We start from the raw sequence: 20,578 nt of genomic DNA on the forward strand, positions 1-20,578 counted from the left end.
CTGTCTGAAGCATGTAGTGGGTGAAACACCCCTTGAAATATGCACAGTAAAAATATATACATATACATTCAGGGGCGGATCTAGGATTTATAAAAGGGGGGGGGGGGGGGGCTAACTCAAGGTACTAATCTCTTGGGTAGCATGCTGGAACTAGGGGGGTCTGGGGGCATGCCCCCCCAGGAAAATTTTGAAAAATAGATGCTACAACACTGCAATTTGGAGACATTTCCACATAAAATTCATAATATTTTCTGCCTGTAGATATTTTATATACTGCCTTTAGATTATAGGTATGGCTCTCTGAAGCATTTTGCTAATGGAAAAGTTTGGGTAGGTACAGACAACCAAGTACATGATGCACTCCTCTCACAATTGCTCAACACTGAATAGGTGCATGTTAGAATAATAATGTTGAAAGTGGAAAATTTTGAAATTTGAACAATACAAGATTGAATCTGAGAGCATTTTCAATGGAAATTGTGAACCTGAATTAAGTATTGTCATACATATTAACTACACAAGTAGATGAATGAAGCCCTTTAAACAGACCAATTCACTTCATTGCATGTATAGGTACAGGCAGATTTGGAAAAATTCTATAACAGAACCAACTACATGTTTCCAGTGAATGTTCTATTAGAGTAGTTAGCTGACTGCTCTATTAGAGTATCTCGATCTTGTAAACCTCCAATGCTGATTCGGGTCCTTGTTGCCTAAATGTTAGCATAAATCCACTGATAATACCTTGGAAAGACGTTTATAAGGTGGTTTTATGAGTATTTGTATTATTAGTGATCATATAATTATGCTAAGACAAACTTTCATTATAATACTCAGCATATTGATCAAGTAAAGCCTAAATATGAAGGGGGGGGGGCTTCAGCCCCCAAAGCCCCCCCCCCCCCCCCCCCCCTGGATCCGCCCCTGACATTATAGATTATTTTAAAAGTCAGAGTTGATTTTCCGGTAAATTTCAAAGTTGATGTACCACTGTATTGTGTATGAGAACATTCTGTAACTAGCTATCAGCAAGAGTGAATCCACAAATCTTTGAGACTAAGAGAAATCAGTATCCTAGTAGACTACTTAGAATGGCTGCTGACTCATTGTGGCTTATTCTGCAAACCATTCAAATTCTGGGTGAAAACTAGTAGTTGTGGCATGTAATAACCCATTAGATATGGTTGTCATTTATCTTCTTGGAACTGTTTTTGTTTGTAAATATACCACCTGATAACCTATAATATTGCTGCAATTTATCTATGGTATAGTCAAGGGTCCAACATTCAACTTTTAATCTGCTATCTGCTATCCATACATTTTCCTACGTTTTGTGGCATTTTACAGTGGGTCCTCCATTATCCAAACACCTGTGTGAGTTCAATTGCGTAATGTGTTCAGATACGTAAGTGAATTTGTACAATACTGGTATCAAGACTTGCGTATACCAAACAACTGTCAGTATAGTTGCGTTAGCAGTTGCACCAAGTTGCTTGTAATCTGAAATGAAAGATGGCAAATTTACTGTCAGTCTGTCACATGTACCCATATATGCATGCATCGTTTGACATAAATTTACATTGGTAATGATTTTAGATCTCTTGAACAGTTATTTTGAGTAAATTCTCAATCAATGGAGTAACATTATATAGAAATATAGGTAATATTTACCAAAAAGTAATCACATTAAATTACTGGGGTAACCAATGAAAACCCAAAATGTATTTATATAGTTGCACAATTTTTATGATGGAATTGGTCAGGTATAACTGTGAATGAAATGTAGTGTAACAACGTTAAAAATAAGCATGAATTGTGTACATAGCTATATTCCAGTCCATGTTGGAGACCTGTCACACAAGTGTACAATTTGACTGCTGTTTTTACACAGCAGTTTAACGTACAATTTATAGAACTGTTTTTCTTACTCCTCGATATCTCAATCATTATAATGGTATGTCATACAGGGATCATGGTAAGTGTTTAATTGCAATCATTGTACAGCCCAATAATAATGCACAAAATATCCCAATTAGAATCAATGTAGCAACCAGCGATATTACAACTGTATGAATGTGCAGTGTAAGACCACTTTCTATATAGCCTTTTTTTGTGTGAAGTTCTTGCACAGACAAAAAGGCATTTTATAACTCTAAGACTGATTGCCTCAGCTCACCCATTTCATATAACTAGGCCAGCTTGTAGCAATTGTTTCAAGTCAAAGTCATTTCAGGGCAGGTATTTGTCACCTTTTGAATTTACATTGGTCTAACCACAGACATAGCGATACAGTGTGGTAGATTGATGCCATTGAAAACCAATAGTGTTATAACGTAAACCACACAAAATGTATTTGATGTTTTTGTGATCTACATCTGTAAATTAGTTGTATAGTCATCATTTTGGAATAATCTTTTTGATACCCCTCTTGATAGTATAATTGGAATGAAACAAAACTTAAGTTTCCTAGCTTGCAAAAAGACATGGTGAGACATTAAATTATTACTTTAGATAATGTCTCACCATATCTTTTTGCAAGCTAGGAAACTTAAGTTTTATTTCATTCCAATTATACTATCAAGAGGGGTAGCATGCAGCACAAACAGAGTTGCTGAAACGGTTTTAGTCATAAGACCAGACTGTGCTGACATGATAATCCAATCCATAATATTATTTATACATAATTACTCGATGGAAACATAAAGTACATAGTCCAGTCTGATATCATAGTCCACAGTCTACAAAGCACATAGACAACAGTCTATATATCTAGTCTAATTTATTTAGACATAAATAGCTTAGTCAGCTACACTGTCAGTTATAATAGTACAGTAGTAGTAATGGCTGCTACCAACAAGGATGTTGTGTTGGTAGTTAGTTTAGTACTATCACTAGTTAGTCTAGTTCTACTGTTTGGTGTGACTTGGTACTTCCAGTCATCACTGGATCTACTACAACAACAAGTAGAGTATGACAGGGAACTGTTGTCGAAGTTACAGAAACAAATCAATGTGAGGCTAATGGTAAATGTGTATGTATGTAGAGTAGTATACAACTTGAAATATTATATGCATTTATTTATGTGTGAATAGCACACTGCATATTACTACATAGATTTATAATTTAAATGTATTTATTCATAATCCTATAATATCAACAAACAGTGTGTGTTTCAGTAATAGCAAGAGCGTATAATGGAGAGGTACATCCACTCTTGGTAATAGACAATAAAGACTGCGTACAATTACAGTACACTATATATGTATCATTATTATGTTTCCTTATTCAGTCACAGAAAGCAGTCCACCATGGTAACACCATTAATACTCATCATGATGTGAAGAGACAGACAGGAAATGATTGTCAGTGTAAAGATGGTACACCAAGTCCCATTAGTCCACCTGGTAAAAAAGGAGTTCAGGGAACACCTGGAGTAGCAGGACCAAAAGGAGATACTGGACCAAGAGGAGACCCTGGTGATAGGGACCAAGAGGATTAACAGGTTATTACTCTTTACATAATTACCATATAAGAATGACTTAATTACTTGTTTCTTGATGCCCACAAATTTTGGTGCATATTGTTGTAACATCAGGCTATCTATATTACTGCAAAGCTAAAGCCTTCTGGAATTACATTTTATACTTGCTTCGTTGAGCTATCTATATGAGACTCAGCTGTAAGGTAATGAGTCAATCTTCTTAGCATCAAAATGTGTCAGTGACTATATCTCGCGTGATCGGGGCACTATTTGAAAACATTGAGAAATGCTAGTTTTAAGCAATCAGAATGTTGTAATTTGCCAACGGCTGTTGAGACTCACGTCAATGGGCTACATGTACTAGATTTTCACAAATTTTATACAAAATCCTTACGGGCCTTTCATAGCATCCACTGTACAAGTAGCCTACAGCCAAGTTTTCTATTATATTAGACAGTTTTTTTGTGAAGTTGACTGTATTAGACAATAGGAATGGTGGGTGGGTGGCAGGGAGGGTGAAGGTTGTTTCAAAATGAAAGAGGAATGGGTAATTCAAGGCTCAAACTGGCTAAAATGAAAAGAAATTTGCAGGGTAGGTCTTTATCCAACATTGTGCATGGAGCTGTACAGTAACATCCAGCCATCCCTAGGTTGGCCAGAACTCAATTAGGACTCCTGTTCATGCATGTAAGTGATTTGTCACTGAGCTTAAAACAGTAGCTCATTAAGTGTGGCTGATTTTGACACCGAAATCCGATGACGTATTCATATTATTTTGTGCCTGTGATACAAATCAAACAAGTAGTCAGACTGGTTTTCCCAGACACAGTTATATATGTGAGGGGTGAATAGGAAAAGGGACCTATAGCAGTTATAGTGGAATTTGAGTTATGCTATAGTCTGTTTACATTTGCCTGAGCCCTCATTTCTAGTTATGCTAATTCTGCCAAACATTTAGTATAGTGCCATGAACTTTTAAATGCATAAAAAGCACTTTGATACAAGCAAGAACGGGTGATATTCCATACATATAGTATAGGTGTTCAGGCATGTTAGCATGTTAACAGCATGAAAACATGCTTGTTCCAGTACAAACCATTGAGAACAAACATATATTCATCTCTTTGATAGGACTGTTTTTGGCTGGGACTCAAGTGAATGCATAACCATAATCAAAGAATTCCACAACTTGCCAGCTACTCATATTTCAAATCAGTATGTCAATACTCTTTTTGTTTTAAATACAAGTGTAATTTTCTGATTTACTATACTTATCAATAAACTGACTTTTTATTTTACTGAAATTTTATTTTACTGAAAAGTTACAAAAAAAATTAATAGGTCCTTTTTCCTATGTCCGCCATATATATCCAGATCAATAGCACAAATTAATAATGAAATTTTAGGTAGTGTGTGAAGGGATAAGAAACAAGTAGAAGAAAAAGTTGGGAATTTTAAAATGGGTTGGGATCAAAGAAAACAAAAGGTAGAGAAACAAGGGAATAGCTAAAGAGTAGTGAAACAAGAGCCAAGATGTTGCCTATACATATACCTGCAGATATATTAAATGTAGGCTTGAGCCAATTATGCTTTGAAAATTGCCTATTATGCTTTTAAGCTGTGTTTAAAATCCAGCCTATTATGCTCAAAAGTATGCTGTCAAAATCAACATTATGCTCGAGAGCTGACTGTTTTATTAGAGTATATCTGCATTTCCTGACTGCTGTATTAGAGTAAGTGACTGCTCTATTAGAGTATCTCGATCTTATTTCCATAAAGCGTGAATAATTGGTCAAGAAATAGTAAAAATAATAACACTGCAAGGTTTTTGATATGAAATTCAGTAATAATGTGCAGTGTGATCATGTTGTTCAGTATTTTTGGCATGTGCATTGCACTTTTAAATTAATTCTTGAAAATTGTCCTATTATGCTGGCAAATGCTTTTGCTATCCTATTATGCTCAAAATTATGCTGGCATAATTGGCGCAAACCTAATTACATGCTGTACTTTGGTCTATAACCATAACTGAATCAGGGATTAACTGTCCACTAGTATATCTGCTGGTATAGGCAACCTTTAAGCTCTTGTTTCACTATACGTATCTTTTAGCTATTCCGTTGTTTCACTGCTTATTTTCTTTGGTCCCTAGGCCAACTTAAAATTTTTACTTTTTCTACTTGTTTGTTCACTTCATAATTCCAGTGAACCTGTACATACTGTACTAATTAAGAATGGTACCAGAATTGCCATAAAATTAATCTTGTGTGTCTAAATGCATGCCACTACAAAAAGTTACTGAAAAGTAAAGTAGCCTATTACACTTTGTTTTCAGTTATTTTCCACTTGTTACACAGCATTATGAATGAAGAATAGTACAAAAAGCATGTCTGCAATCAATTAAGCCACTGCATTGTCAGTAGAAGAACTGGGACACAAGGGAGTTAAAGATAAGTCCATGATGTGTGTATTGTACATACTGTGGTATGCTAAACGGCACCTGTCAGACTGAAGTGACATCTAGCAGTGAAAAAATCAAGCTCAAGGTCTTGCATTATGCTTGTCTAAAGGCATTAGTAAATCAGGCAGGCAGGCAGTCAGGCAGGTGCACAATTAGCAGAAAATTTAAATTTAATAGCAACTTATTGGAAACATTTTGGTTTGCACTGATGGCACTTTTGGGCTTGGTTATATGGATACTGTCAAGGCACCATGAAGGTATTGTGGAGGCTGGTATTAGGGTGACATTTTTGGCCAGAAAAAAACCAACTTCATGATCCCTAAACTATAATAGCCAGCATTGTAATTATAGCAATGAGAGTCTAACAATTTTTCTAAAAGCAAGAGTCTAAAAGCTAATAAGTTGACCAATTACATTGCAGTTTAGTTATTCTGTAGTACTTTGCATTATAGAGAAGTACACAAGAGAAAATAGTAGAGAGGGTGCATTAACTAAAGTGATAGATTTAGAGTATTATCTGCTCAATATGTAGCTTATGCTTTTCTATAATACAACAATATTATGACCACATAATGAAGGAGCATAAACAGGCAATTGAACATGTATTTACCTGCATAGTATAATAGTGCAAGGACCAGCAAGATCGTTTTACCACACAATGTAGAAATGAGTCATTCAGCTGAATTTGAGGAAGGGACCATGAAGCTATATATGCACATGTGAAATCACATTCTCTTTCTTCCTGTCAATATACTCTCACTGGTGTGGTGCATTAGCTGGTATATTCTTGGCCACACAACACACTATCGTGTGTTTTGATCACTACCTAGTTACAGATGTACAACATAATATATCCAGTGGTAAAAAAGGCCACATACCTCTAGCACTAAACAAAAGCACTAATAACTCATGAGGGAAACCTTCATGAATGCAACATTATTTAATAAAAATTAATGGTGAAAAGTCTTCATAAAAAAATTATGCGATAAGTATAGCATCTCACTATATATTGTACTTTTTGTGGGAGGATCAAAGCAATGCTACGTATCGTATTGTCCATACAGTACTAATCAGCTGCATAACTGTACTGTATGAGTCATACAGTACAGTTATGCAGCTAATTTGGCAAATACAGTTATGCGCTTAATTGGGAAAATACAGCACACTTGGACAAATACAGTACAGTTATGCAGAGAATTTATTTGTAGAATGTTATGTAAACACACACTGTAAATCGCTAAAACCAGCCAAACTAATCCTACGAGTTTGTTCTATGGCTAGGAATACCGTATAGCGGGTTTTTACTGCTCCTATAATTTATCACGAATCTTAAAAGCGCGACACAAATTTCCGCGAACGCAGCTATCCACGAAAACAAAATCTGCTATTTTTTATTTTGATTACTAGAAATGCATTTAAAAAGAGTTGATGGAAGCGCTGTTAAGCAGCTATATACATGGCTACCACATTTATAAAGACATTTTGGACTCCTGTCATTGGCAAAAAAACTTACTTGCATTATATAAAAGTGGGAATGTGTACTGCTGCGTGATGGCTCAACAACTTATTGTGTGCCCTCTCAAGGATATGCAGTTTGTTTTGTTTCATGGTGGCACAATAATACGTATCAAGTTACAGGGTAAGAACTGCCAAGAAGACATGAAAAGTTGAAAACACGAAATAAAATAAGTGCGAATTTAATTACCGCAGCTAGCCACTGTTCGCTAAAATAAAGTCTTTGTGGTAAAAACCCTCCATATGGTAGATTGTATAAACACTTACTGATCGTCTGATCATGAAACGTTTTAAACATGACTCCACTAAAACAGCACGATTGATCACGTGTGTGACATTGTAAATTGCTAAAACTAGCCAAACTAATCCTATTAGTTCGTTCTACGACTAGAAATAGATTAGTTAAACACTTACTGATATCCTGATCACTGAAAATCACAGCGGTTTGAATACTAGAGAAAATTGCTCCGAGCCAGATGACCAAGAAGTACAATATAACACTTAAAGCACTGCCTTGCTTGTGTGTACGAAAAATACAGCACTCGGGGGGTGTCTTGAGGCAATTATAGCACTCGGCTGTCTTGAGGCAATTACAGTACTTGGCTTTGCTGAGTGCTGTAATTGCCTCGAGACACCCCCCAAGTGCTGTATTTTTCATACACATGCGTGGCGGTGCTTTAACTCTAACGTACAGTACATACCATATTACAGTATGTATATACACTGTATATAGCAAGATGCTGCTTTCATAATATTGATATTTGCCATACTGTATATACATACATACATACATATATACATGTATGTATTATACCTATATATGCACCACAGGAGACCCTGGACAAACAGGACCAAAAGGAGACCATGGTATTAAAGGAGATACTGGACAAAGAGGAGACTCTGGTGATAGGGGACCCAGAGGATTAATAGGTCAAGCAATGAGTAAATATGTATGTATGTATGTATAATCCATAATGTAGTACACGTTATCAGTAAACGTATTTACTACTGTAATTATGGTATTAGTAGAAAAGCAGACTTACAACCTGTTAAGTAACAGTACAATATTTATAAACTTTGGGAATGTTTTGTCGACTAAGCAGCACTTAGCTTAGTTGATACAACATTACTGAGTTCAGATATTACGACTGATTGTACTTAGTTGTGGTATTATGTTGGAGATCAGGCTCCCAGCTGTCCTAGGGGTTGTTGACAACAAACTGCTGATGCCTTGCATTTCGATAACTACAAGCTCACCCATGCAACAAGGGCAGCTCCAGGAATTTGGTGACAGGTTTCCAGATTTCCTAATTAGCACTACATTTCTCTGTTACAAGTAGCTGTCAAGAGTGTACATAACTATATAAAGGGTCATAAATATAGACTTTAGACAACAGGTCTCTATGTAATTTTAGACAATGGCATGTTAAGAATGCTTTGATTTTGGAAAGTATGCAGGTGTTATATTCTGGTAATTAAGAGACCTGTGTTAGGGATGCGGCGATTATGCCGGCATAATTTCGGGCATAATAGGTATGTGTGGAAATCAGGAATTATGCTAGCATTTTGAGATGATTATAAAGCTTTAACAGTAGGAAAATCTACAGATTGCACAATTCCGTTAAAAAAGATCGAGATACTCTAATAGAGCAGTCAGAAACTCTAATAGAACAGTCACCGACTATTATTTACTCTAATAAAGCAGTCACATTGATGAAATACTCTAATACAGCAACCAGCTAAAGAATTCAAAGCTTAAATATCAACGAAAATGGTATGATACAGCAATAAACTGGCATTATCAACCAATTATGGTGGCATAATTTTGGGAATAATGGGTAATTCTCAAAAGCATAATAGGTAGTTTTTTGAGCACTGCTCAAAAGCATAATGCTCAATTTTTGGAGCATAATAGCCTCATGCCTAACCTGTGTACAGGTGTCTTATTAGTAATTCACCTAATTCATGCCATACTGTATATACATACATACATATATACATGTATGTATTATACCTATATATGCACCACAGGAGACCCTGGACAAACAGGACCAAAAGTATAGTCATGTTTTTCGTATAGTCATGTTTTACAACATATTGCATATTTTATGAATACCATAGTACAGCTTCCCAACCAGTTTCACACACATAGCTAGTTCAGATTGTATTTATTTCATCACAAACACCTAATTAATAATAATGACATTATGACACCCTTGCAAAACAAAGTAACTAACATTGTTTCAGGTATATACCTACTTTGTATTAGTTAATCGTGAAGTTTGTAGCATCACCAAAGTCCATTTGAGGATACCCGCTTGCATTCTCTTCCTTGGCCTCCCTTGGCATAGTAGTTTCTTCCTTGGCATAGTAGTTTCTTCCTTGACAACTGTTGCATTGTCTTCTTTAGCCTCTCTTGATGTAGTAGTCTCTTCCTTGGCATCTCCTGATGTCACACCACTTTAGTATAGAATAGCAGATGACAATTCTTACAATACAGTGGTTGTCTGCTTGTACGCTCTGACACCATCTACTGAACGATGTCCTGTCCTACTCATAATAGTAGCCTCATCTAATTGGGCGTCATACATCCTAATGGTTGCTGTTGCTCTCAGTGAATGATTAGTATAATATCCCTGAATATTAGCATCCTTCATTAATCTTGGTACCACTTCAGCTAACTTATTATGGCCAATAGGGACAGTTTTGTACCAGCAATCCACTTCTTTTGGGTTATCAATGGGTGTAAGATAAAACACATTTTTTGGACGATTGTTTGGGAACAGCGAATTGTATAGCTTGTATAGATGAACCAAACACCGCTCTGGATTGGTCTTGTTAGCATGGTGTACCACTTCCTTTGGAGTTAGCTTGCGATGTTTCAGTCCCCCCTGGTTTGTTTTTGAGATATCTTGTTTGTAGTGAAGGTAAGCTATACTATTGGGGGGCTCTACCAGTTGAACCTGCGATGGATAATGTCTCAGTCTTTGATGGTCATCACCACTTCTAAGTGCAAAACATAACCCCATTAAATATACCAACGTATTCACCAGCACCTGTGGTGAATGTTCACCCAACAATCCATTTTTCCACAAAATCTCCTCCATTTCAGCTGTAATGATATCAGCTTTTTTCTTGTACACATATTTACCAGTACCGTTCAGTCTCTTTAATTCGCCATCCATTAGCTCGCGAAAAGGTGTGAATTCCTTGCCATCAAAAAAGTTAATATCAGTGTTACCAGCAGCTCTGATTGCTCTTTGTAGTCCGCAGCATATCTGGTGCAAGTTATCAGTTCCCCGTTACTCTTCCTTGTTTCTAGCACGAATCATTGCAACCAGTGATTAATAGCTGCGCTAGCTACTCATCTTTCTAATGTCCACATCATGTTCAGCACTAAATTCACATCCAACACTAAATCACAGCTACCTTCGTTTTCCGCGGTTCTTTGTAGACGGTCGGTTCTTTGTAGACGGTCTGTGGCCCACTGTTGCAAACCAACTGGTGTTTTTCAAAGTATTCTTTGGAACATGGCTTTCCTTAACTTTTTTAATATCAGCATCCGGCTTTGTGGTGGACCAAAACGGCTAAGCTTTCGCCAATCATTCTCTCGGCGTCGTTCTCCCGAGATGTGAGCTCATTTTCAACCCGCTGAGAGGCTTCAACCAACAGTGCATCCATCTCGGGATCCAGGTCATCGTATCCTCCATTGCTGGTGCCAATAGTCCTGTATAATGCGCCGGGTTGACTGGAACTTCCATCAGTTCTTCCCATTCTATTTGAAACTTCGCAGGAATTGGATGCGAAGGATCAAACTGTTTGATCAGAGAAGGGCTAACGATTACTTCATTTTTAGCAGCAGCACCGAACGCAACATCCTTTCTTCGAGCCATTCTCTAAATAACTAAGACATGCATTGCTAGGATTCTTCAGTCGATAAACAACCCTCAGGAATGACGTAATAATCCTAGCACTGTGTGTCTTACATATACTAGCAACCCTTAGGCCCTGTAGTAGTGCCTTCACTTAGCTCAGGTACCACAACACAGGGCCATCGGGTTACTAAATTACATAGATCTGCTGTGGTCTGAAGTCTTAACTATTATATAAAACTACTCCACATCAAATACGTATGAGATATGTACCTGCAGTGAGACTCCTTGCTTATATTATTACCCTGGTCATTGTGCACACCCTAGCGCATGTCAAATTCCTCTTGCATACATATTGTATACTTGCCTACATACTTCTGATAACAATAATTTTGCAATCAATGTGAATATTATTGTAAATATAACGTTGTCACACACAGGAGACCCTGGACTAGCAGGATCAAAAGGAGAGCATGGTATAAAAGGGGGAAAAGGAGACACTGGACCCAGAGGGGACCCTGCTGATAGGAGACTAAGAGGATTAATAGGTTACACTATCATGTATATACACATCATTGTTTAGTTATCATATCATACAGGAGACACTGGATTACATGGACCAATAGGATAATCTGGAATGAAAGGAGCCAAGGGTGATCAAGGTGCCACATAAAGGGTTTATTGTGTACCTAAATGCTATCAAGTGTTTTTTGACCCTGTTATGTGCCAACCAATATATACACAAACTTTTTATACCCGGTGATACACAATTTTAATACTCTAAGTCTACACAACATACCAAGCAATGCAACTTTCAAAGTGATGGCATTTCTCAGCAGCATTGGGAGCATCTGGACAAAGGCAGTGGTGTAAAGCATAATATCATTCATTTATCATTACCTCCATACATTATCTCTATCATGCAGTTTGATGTACGTACTTCGCTTGGTACAAGTCAAAGCTTATAGTACAAAACAGTCAGTATACTAGTACTAATTTTATTCCACTAAAACTTCAAACAAGTCATATGTGAGAGTTCCAAAATATACTCAAACCAGTTTCTATTAAAACAAACCCTTGAGCATTTTAATGCTTCAAAAACACATTTTAAAGTGTTGTTTATCAAGGTTGTTACACAGTGATTCTGGTTTAACTGGCTAGAGCTGTAGCTACTTTGTTTCCTGCCATACAGCATGTAACCAATGATGTGCAAGCTCTTTATCCATAAATAATAACCACCAAGTTCTATCTACTGTGCATGGGTTTCTTATTTATTGTTAACAGCTTGTTCTGGAGCAACATAACACTTGACAGCATGTGAAAAGCCTCCAGACGTCTAAAAACTTTGGTTGGTGGTCCCTGAAGGCAAGTGCACAAAGACTCTTCCAGCTTTCTATTACTTACATAGTCAGTTATCTTACTGTTTAAATTCCCTCACCATATGTACTTTGCTTCTATTCACACCTTGCTTTCTAAGTTATTTTCTCCTAAGTAGCTAGTTCCATCATTCATCACTTCCAACTATCATATATGTTCTTCCGTCTTCTTGGTCCGATGATTGATTCATGATGGTGCAGCCACTAATCCATAGTTAAATCTAGTACGGAGGACACAGTTTCCAAATCCCTTGTTGCATACATGTGTAAACAAGCACTGTTCCAGGTGATTATCATGGCATAGCAAAGCCTTTTAAACTGCATACTGTCTCTTCCCAGCTATATTTCATCAGGTTTTCTGACAAATAAACTCAATGTTGTATATGTATACATAATTGTACCGGTAGTATTGAATACTACTGGTGCACCTCTATAGGAGACAAGGGAGATCCCCAAGCGGCACAAAAATTCACCTGAATTGTCATTATTAAAATTTTACCATCACAGCCATTTCTTGGCCGCCACCTTGGATTTCACTGGGCCAAGAGGATTAACACAACTGACATCTAAAGGAATGAAAGGAGAAAAGGGTAATGATGGCCTACCAGGACCAATGGGTCCTAAAGGAGAACGAGGTGATACACTGATATTCTCACACATCACATTGCTGTCAAACACACTGACTAGGACTAAATGGATATCCTGGTGAAGAAGGAGAACCTGGACCAAGAGGACAGAAAGGATAAATGGGACATCAAGTAATGAAAGGAGATAAAGGAGAGAAGGATAGTAGTGGATTACCCGGACCAACAGGACTAACTGGACCTAAAGGAGCTACAGGGCAGAAAGGCATGAAAGGTGGCAATGAAGAAGGGAATGGAGGAACTGTGTACGTAAGATGGGGACATGACCAGTGTCCATCAACTGCACAATTGATATATAGTGGAAGAGTTGGTGGATCTCGCTATAAACATGATGGCGCTTGTGACCCACAATGTCTACCTAATATCTTCGATCAATTACTGGTGGACAATACAGGGGTCTAATGTATGGAGCTGAATACCAAGCATATACTGACAGTAACAGTCATCTTCATGCAAGACACGACCATGATGTACCATGTGCAGTATGTTACGTCACTCAACATCCCATGGTCTACATGGTCCCTGCCAAGTACACTTGTCCTAGTGGATGGACCAGAGAATACCATGTGTATTTAATGTCTGAATCAAGACACACGATAGTGTGTCGTGCGGCCCAAGAAGCCGGCGCGCCACACCGTGAGTATATTAACAGGAAGAAAGAAAACGCAATTTTCACACCTATGTAGCTCTGTGATCCCTTATCCGATTGGAACCAAATTTGCTAGAGACGTGTCGCCCAGTTAGGGGAGTCTACATACCAAATTTGAAGAAAATCGCTCCAGCCATTTCCGAGATACGAGCGAACAAAATTTCATTTTAATTTCTTCGTTTTTTTCTTCTTCATCTTCTTCATTTCGCACACTTCGCAAAATTCGCCATTAAACACGAATGCGTGCTCGGATTGGGCTGAAATTTGGCACATATAAAGGGCTCATTAAGGCGGATCTCCGTACCAACTTTGGTAGGAATCCGATGAACATTCACGGAGTTATGACCGATTATTTGCGTAAAATAAGGTCGAAGGTCTGTCACGCCTACAGGGTACACGCCTTGGAGGAATCAGTTTAAAATTGATATGTAGATGGAGCAACCATCGTAGGAGTGCCTTTTTGTGGTTTGAAAGGAATCGGGATAAAGACCACGGAGATATGACACGAAACCCAACCTGTGTCAAAATTACGCGATCGATTTTTATGAATAAAAAAACTATTAATTTTCGTATCTACCAGGCAAACCGCTTAGAGCAACGAGCTGAAAATCAGTATGTAGCTGGAATAATCATCATAGAAAGTCCTTGCAGTAGTACAGAAGAATCGGATTACAAATCACTGAGTTATGATTCGAAAGGCAACTAGGTGCTGCAAATGCGAGATCGAGATACCCTAATAGAACAGTCACCCTAATAAAGCATTCAGCTGCATTTATAATTTACTCAGTTATATTACATTGTAAGTTATTCTGTAGGGAATTCAGCTACAAACAAGTCACCCTGTAGTCAGATCAGCTAGAAGAAAGTACCTAATAGAGAGTTCAGCTACAAATAAGCCATCATGTAGAGAGTTCAGCTCAAATAAATCACCCTGTAGAGAATTCAGCTACAAACAAATTTCCCTGTAGAAAGATCAGCTAGAAGAAGTTACCTTGTAGAGAGTTCAGTTACAAAGAAACAATCATGCAAAGAGTTTAGCTACAAACAAATCACCCAGTAAAAAGTTCCGCTATGAACAGATCACACTGTAGAGAGTTCAGTTAGAAACAAGTCATCCTGTAGAGAGATCAGCTAGAAGAAGTCACCTTGTAGAGAGTTCAGTTACAAAGAAACAATCATGCAAAGAGTTTAGCTGCAAACAAATCACCCAGTAGAAAGTTCCGCTATTAACAGATCACACTGTAGAGAGTTCAGTAAGAAACAAGTCATCCTGTAGATAGATCAGCTAGAAGAAGTCACTTTGTAGAGAGTTCAGCTACAAAGAAACCACCATGTAAAAGAGTTCAGCTGCAAACAAATCACCTGTAGAGAATTCAACTACAAACAAATCACCCTGTAGACCTTGTAGAGAGTTCAGCTACAAACAAATCACCCTGTAGAAAGTTCAGCTACAAACAAGTCACCCTGTAGAGAGATCAGCTAGAAACAAGTCATCCTGTAGAGAGTTCAGCTAGAAGAAGTTACGTTGTAGAGAGTTCAGCTACAAAGAAACTACCATGTAGAGAGTTCAGCTGCAAATAAATCGCCCTGTAGAGAATTCAGCTACAAACAAATCACCCTGTAGAAAAGTAGATCAGCTAGAAGAAGTTACCTTGTAGAGAGTTCAACTACAAACAAATCACCCTGTAGAGAGTTCAGCTACAAACAAGTCACCATGTAGAGAGTTCAGCTAGAAGAAGTTACATTGTAGAGAGTTCAGCTACAAAGAAACTACCATGTAGAGAGTTCAGCTGCAAACAAATCGCCCTGTAGAGAATTCAGCTACAAACAAATTACCCTGTAAAAAGATCAGCTAGAAGAAGTTACCTTGTAGAGAGTTCAGCTACAAACAAATCACCCTGTAGAGAGTTCAGCTAGAAACAAGACACTCTGTAGAGAGATCAGCTAGAAACAAGCCACCCGTAGAGAGTTCAGCTAGAATAAGTTACACTGTAGAGAGTTCGGCTGCAAAGAAACTACCATGTAGAGAGTTCAACTGCAAACAAATCGCCTGTAGAGAATTCAGCTACAAACAAATCACCCTGTAGAAAGATCAGCTAGAAGAAATTACCTTGTAGAGAGTTCAGCTACAAACAAATCACCCTGTAGAGAGTTCAGCTACAAACAAGTCACCCTGTAGAGAGATCAGCTAGAAACAAGTCATCCTGTAGAGAGTTCAGCTAGAAGAAGTTACATTGTAGAGAGTTCAGCTACAAAGAAACTACCATGTAGAGAGTTCAGCTGCAAGCAAATCGCCCTGTAAAGAATTCAGCTACAAACAAATCACCCTGTAGAAAGATCAGCTAGAAGAAGTTACCTTGTAGAGAGTTCAGCTACAAACAAATCACCCTGTAGAGAGTTCAGCTACAAACAAGTCACCCTATAGAGAGATCAGCTAGAAACAAGTCATCCTGTAGAGAGTTCAGCTAGAAGAAGTTACATTGTAAAGAATTCAGCTACAAAGAAACTACCATGTAGAGAGTTCAGCTGCAAACAAATTGCCCTGTAGAGAATTCAGCTACAAACAAATCACCCTGTAGAAAGTTCAGCTACAAACAAGTCACCCTGTAGAGAGATCAGCTAGAAACAAGTCATCCTGTAGAGAGTTCAGCTAGAAGAAGTTACGTTGTAGAGAGTTCAGCTACAAAGAAACTACCATGTAGAGAGTTCAGCTGCAAATAAATCACCCTGTAGAGAATTCAGCTACAAACAAATCACCCTGTAGAAAGATCAGCTAGAAGACGTTACCTTGTAGAGAGTTCAGCTACAAACAAATCACCCTGTAGAGAGTTCAGCTACAAACAAGTCACCCTGTAGAGAGATCAGCTAGAAACAAGCCACCCGTAGAGAATTCAGCTACAAACAAATTACCCTGTAGAAAGGTCAGCTAGAAGAAGTTACCTTGTAGAGAGTTCAGCTACAAACAAATCACCCTGTAGAGAGTTCAGCTAGAAACAAGTCAACCTGTAGAGAGATCAGCTAGAAACAAGCCACCCGTCGAGAGTTCAGCTAGAAGAAGTTACCTTGTAGAGAGTTCAGCTACAAACAAATCACCCTGTAGAGAACTCAGCTACAAACAAGTCACCCTGTAGAGAGATCAGCTAGAAACAAGTCATCCTGTAGAGAGTTCAGCTAGAAGAAGTTACATTGTAGAGAGTTCAGCTACAAAGAAACTACCATGTAGAGAGTTTAGCTGCAAACAAATCGCCCTGTAGAGAATTCAGCTACAAACAAATCGCCCTGTAGAAAGATCAGCTAGAAGAAGTTACCTTGTAGAGAGTTCAACTACAAACAAATCACCTTGTAGAGAGTTCAGCTACAAACATGTCACCCTGTAGAGAGATCAGCTAGAAACAAGCCACCCGTAGAGAGTTTAGCTAGAAGAAGTTACATTGTAGAGAGTTCAGCTACAATGAAACTACCATGTAGAGAATTCAGCTACAAACAAATCACCCTGTAGAAAGGTCAGCTAGAAGAAGTTACCTTGTAGAGAGTTCAGCTACAAACAAATCACCCTGTAGAGAGTTCAGCTAGAAACAAGTCACCCTGTAGAGAGATCAACTAGAAACAAGCCACCCGTAGAGAGTTCAGCTAGAATAAGTTACACTGTAGAGAATTCAGCTACAAACAAATCACCCTGTAGAAAGATCAGCTAGAAGAAGTTACCTTGTAGAAAGTTCAGCTACAAACAAATCACCTTGTAGAGAGTTCAGCTACAAACAAGTCACCCTGTAGAGAGATCAGCTAGAAACAAGCCACCCGTAGAGAGTTTAGCTAGAAGAAGTTACATTGTAGAGAGTTCAGCAGTTTAGCTGCAAACAAATCGCCCCGTAGAGAATTCAGCTACAAACAAATCACCCTGTAGAAAGATCAGCTAGAAGAAGTTACCTTGTAGAGAGTTCAGCTACAAACAAATCACCCTGTAGAGAGTTCAGCTACAAACAAGTCATCCAGTAGAGGGATCAGCTAGAAGGATCACAGAGAGGTCAGCTACAAAGAAATCACCCTGCTTCATCTTTTCTTCTTCCTGTAGTAAAGAAAAAAATGACAGGTTAAAAAGCCCTAAAGCCGGCCATAGGCCGGCTTTGGGGTATACAAATACAAAAAGAAGTGAAATCTAATCCAAAACAGCCAAACTGTAAAAAAGGGTGCGGCCCTGAGAAAGGCTATGGTGAAAAAAGATGTGAAATCCAAGGTGGCGGCCAAGAAATGGCTGTGATGTTAGGTTAATGGTAAAAATTTTAATAACAACAATTCAGTGAATTTTGTGCCGCTTGGTCTTGGCACAAAATTCACTTGAATTGTCGTTATTAAAATTTTTACCATTAACCTACCATCACAGCCATTTCTTGGCCGCCACCTTGGATTTCATATCTTTTTTCACCATAGCCTTTCTCAGGGCCGCACCCTTTTTTTACAGCTTGGCTGTTTTGGATTAGATATTATAAACATCATCCTTCTCAGTTTACTTGTGTGGATATAGCATTTAAATCAGTAATATGATCAGCTGCTAATCAAGATGGCTTACTCTTCTACTTTGTTGAGGGAAAATGTGGATCATTTCCTTGTCCTCCTTATCTGAATGAACAAGAATTGTCATGTACTGTTTGCACCAAGTAATTGACCATGTGATTTTCAACTGACAAATAAATATAATTATTGAGAATGTGTGAAACATTATATGTAGCTAGTACCCTTTTGAACAGTTGCATAATATAAAAAAGAATTCTCTGTTAGCTCTTGGTTTGCCCATAAATTAGTACACAGAGTTCACTGCTACAGTTTATATGCTTATCCTATAGCACTCATATCATGTGAAATTTTACAATTATATATGGCGATTGGTTTAATGCATATGACAAGTATGAAAACTACACAAAAGCATGGATGTTGGCACAGATGATCAGTTTGTGACTCTCAAGAGACTTCAATCAGTTGGCCCAAACTTTTTCTAAACGGATATGAATTGAACACCTGACCATAAGCCTTAGTTATCTATTACTGATTAGGAATGTGGCCATTCTTAATCAACTATATATGTATATTCCTCCCATTACAAAATAATACAAATAAAGAACATGTACAGTATGAGAAGCACCTTTGCAATCAATCCACTCACAATGAGAACTATGCACAATTCACATTATAAACCTAAGAGCCAGCACAAGCTAGAAGCCATGCATATGCTACCCTTAAATGTACTGTGAATGAAATTGGGTACAAAGGTACAGAAGTCCATGATGCACACATTTAGCTGCTGTGATGGGCAAAAAGACTTACCTCGGATCAAAGCAGTGTGAACAGTAAAGAAATTAAGCCTGTAGCATTAATGATACATGATACATAGTAAAGTATAATACTGCTTAGCTGAAAGCTTCCACTGAGTTCCTGGAGAAGTTGCTTAAATGGAAGCACAAGCATTAGTCTTCTTTTCAGTTTCCACTCTACCAATGTAGATGATGAATTGATGGATTGTCAGGAAAGAATAACCTGTCTGCAGCAATATCGGGATCATCACATGAGATTATCCGGTGACATAGTCTAGAAATTACTTTTGAGGGATACAGTATCTGAATCTTTTGCTTGTATTGAGCTTGGGTGTTGGTATATACCTTTGTAAACTTCTAGTCTGTGTGCAAGTTTGGGAAATGTGCATGTAATTAATATTAATTCTCAGGAATTAGCAAACAATATGTAACCACAGTAACTATACACACTGTCTGTATTTCCATTCACTGTTATTATTGTACAAGGTCATATGAAATCTGCTTGTGTGGCTTTGATTGCAAGTATCCTACAGAAGCAGCTACCTTACAATGGTAGCATCAACTAATGTCTAGGATTATCATGAATGCATAACCGTAAGTGATTTTCTGAAGGGAGATTAACAACCTATACAGTTCAGTTGCTCCATTAACAAGTGTATGGAATCTATATAGCCTAAGAGAGAAATTGCATTGCATCCAAATGTAATTTTAAAACAAAGTTGTGGTTATAGATTTTGGGGTCTGCATAAGGTGACAGTCTGAATTGGGAATGTAATACCAACTCCTTGAACAGCTAGTTGGAGTATACGAATCACATTCCATGCTGGCCTTCAGTGTGATTTTTCCAAAGTCTAAATTGACATACACAGCTGTGATCAGTGTTGGGGCTATTAAACTTGGTAATTAGAATGTTTCTGTGTTATATTATTATTATTAATGTGATGGTTTGATCAGATGTAAGATGGGAACAGTGCTCTTGATAATCCCTGTTCATTTTGATGCCTACTGGCTTGATGCTCACCCCACCACCACTCCAACTCGAATACTGATGATACCCATATTCCTGTAATCATTTCTCTCAATTGGCAGGAAACCTAATAAGTAGTTACTAACACAGGTAAAACCCTAAAGGTAGTACATTGATTCATCTCCGGCAAAATTTCACATAATATACAACCATCAAGGCTAAACTAAAGAAATTTATGTGGAATCATTTTGTAACTCATTTTGACGATGACAATCACTGTACCTACCATTATCTATGTCCGTGCAGC

General features: G+C 37.8%; 1 pseudogene; it reads left to right on the forward strand.

Moving 5' to 3' along the window:
- The first annotated feature begins 2,795 nt into the window (after positions 1-2,795).
- Positions 2,796-14,078, forward strand: LOC136263067 (short-chain collagen C4-like; annotated as a pseudogene).
- Positions 14,079-20,578: the final 6,500 nt, after the last annotated feature.

This window comes from Dysidea avara, chromosome 8 (assembly GCF_963678975.1).
Source record: "Dysidea avara chromosome 8, odDysAvar1.4, whole genome shotgun sequence".
Classification (NCBI taxonomy): Eukaryota; Metazoa; Porifera; class Demospongiae; order Dictyoceratida; family Dysideidae; genus Dysidea; species Dysidea avara.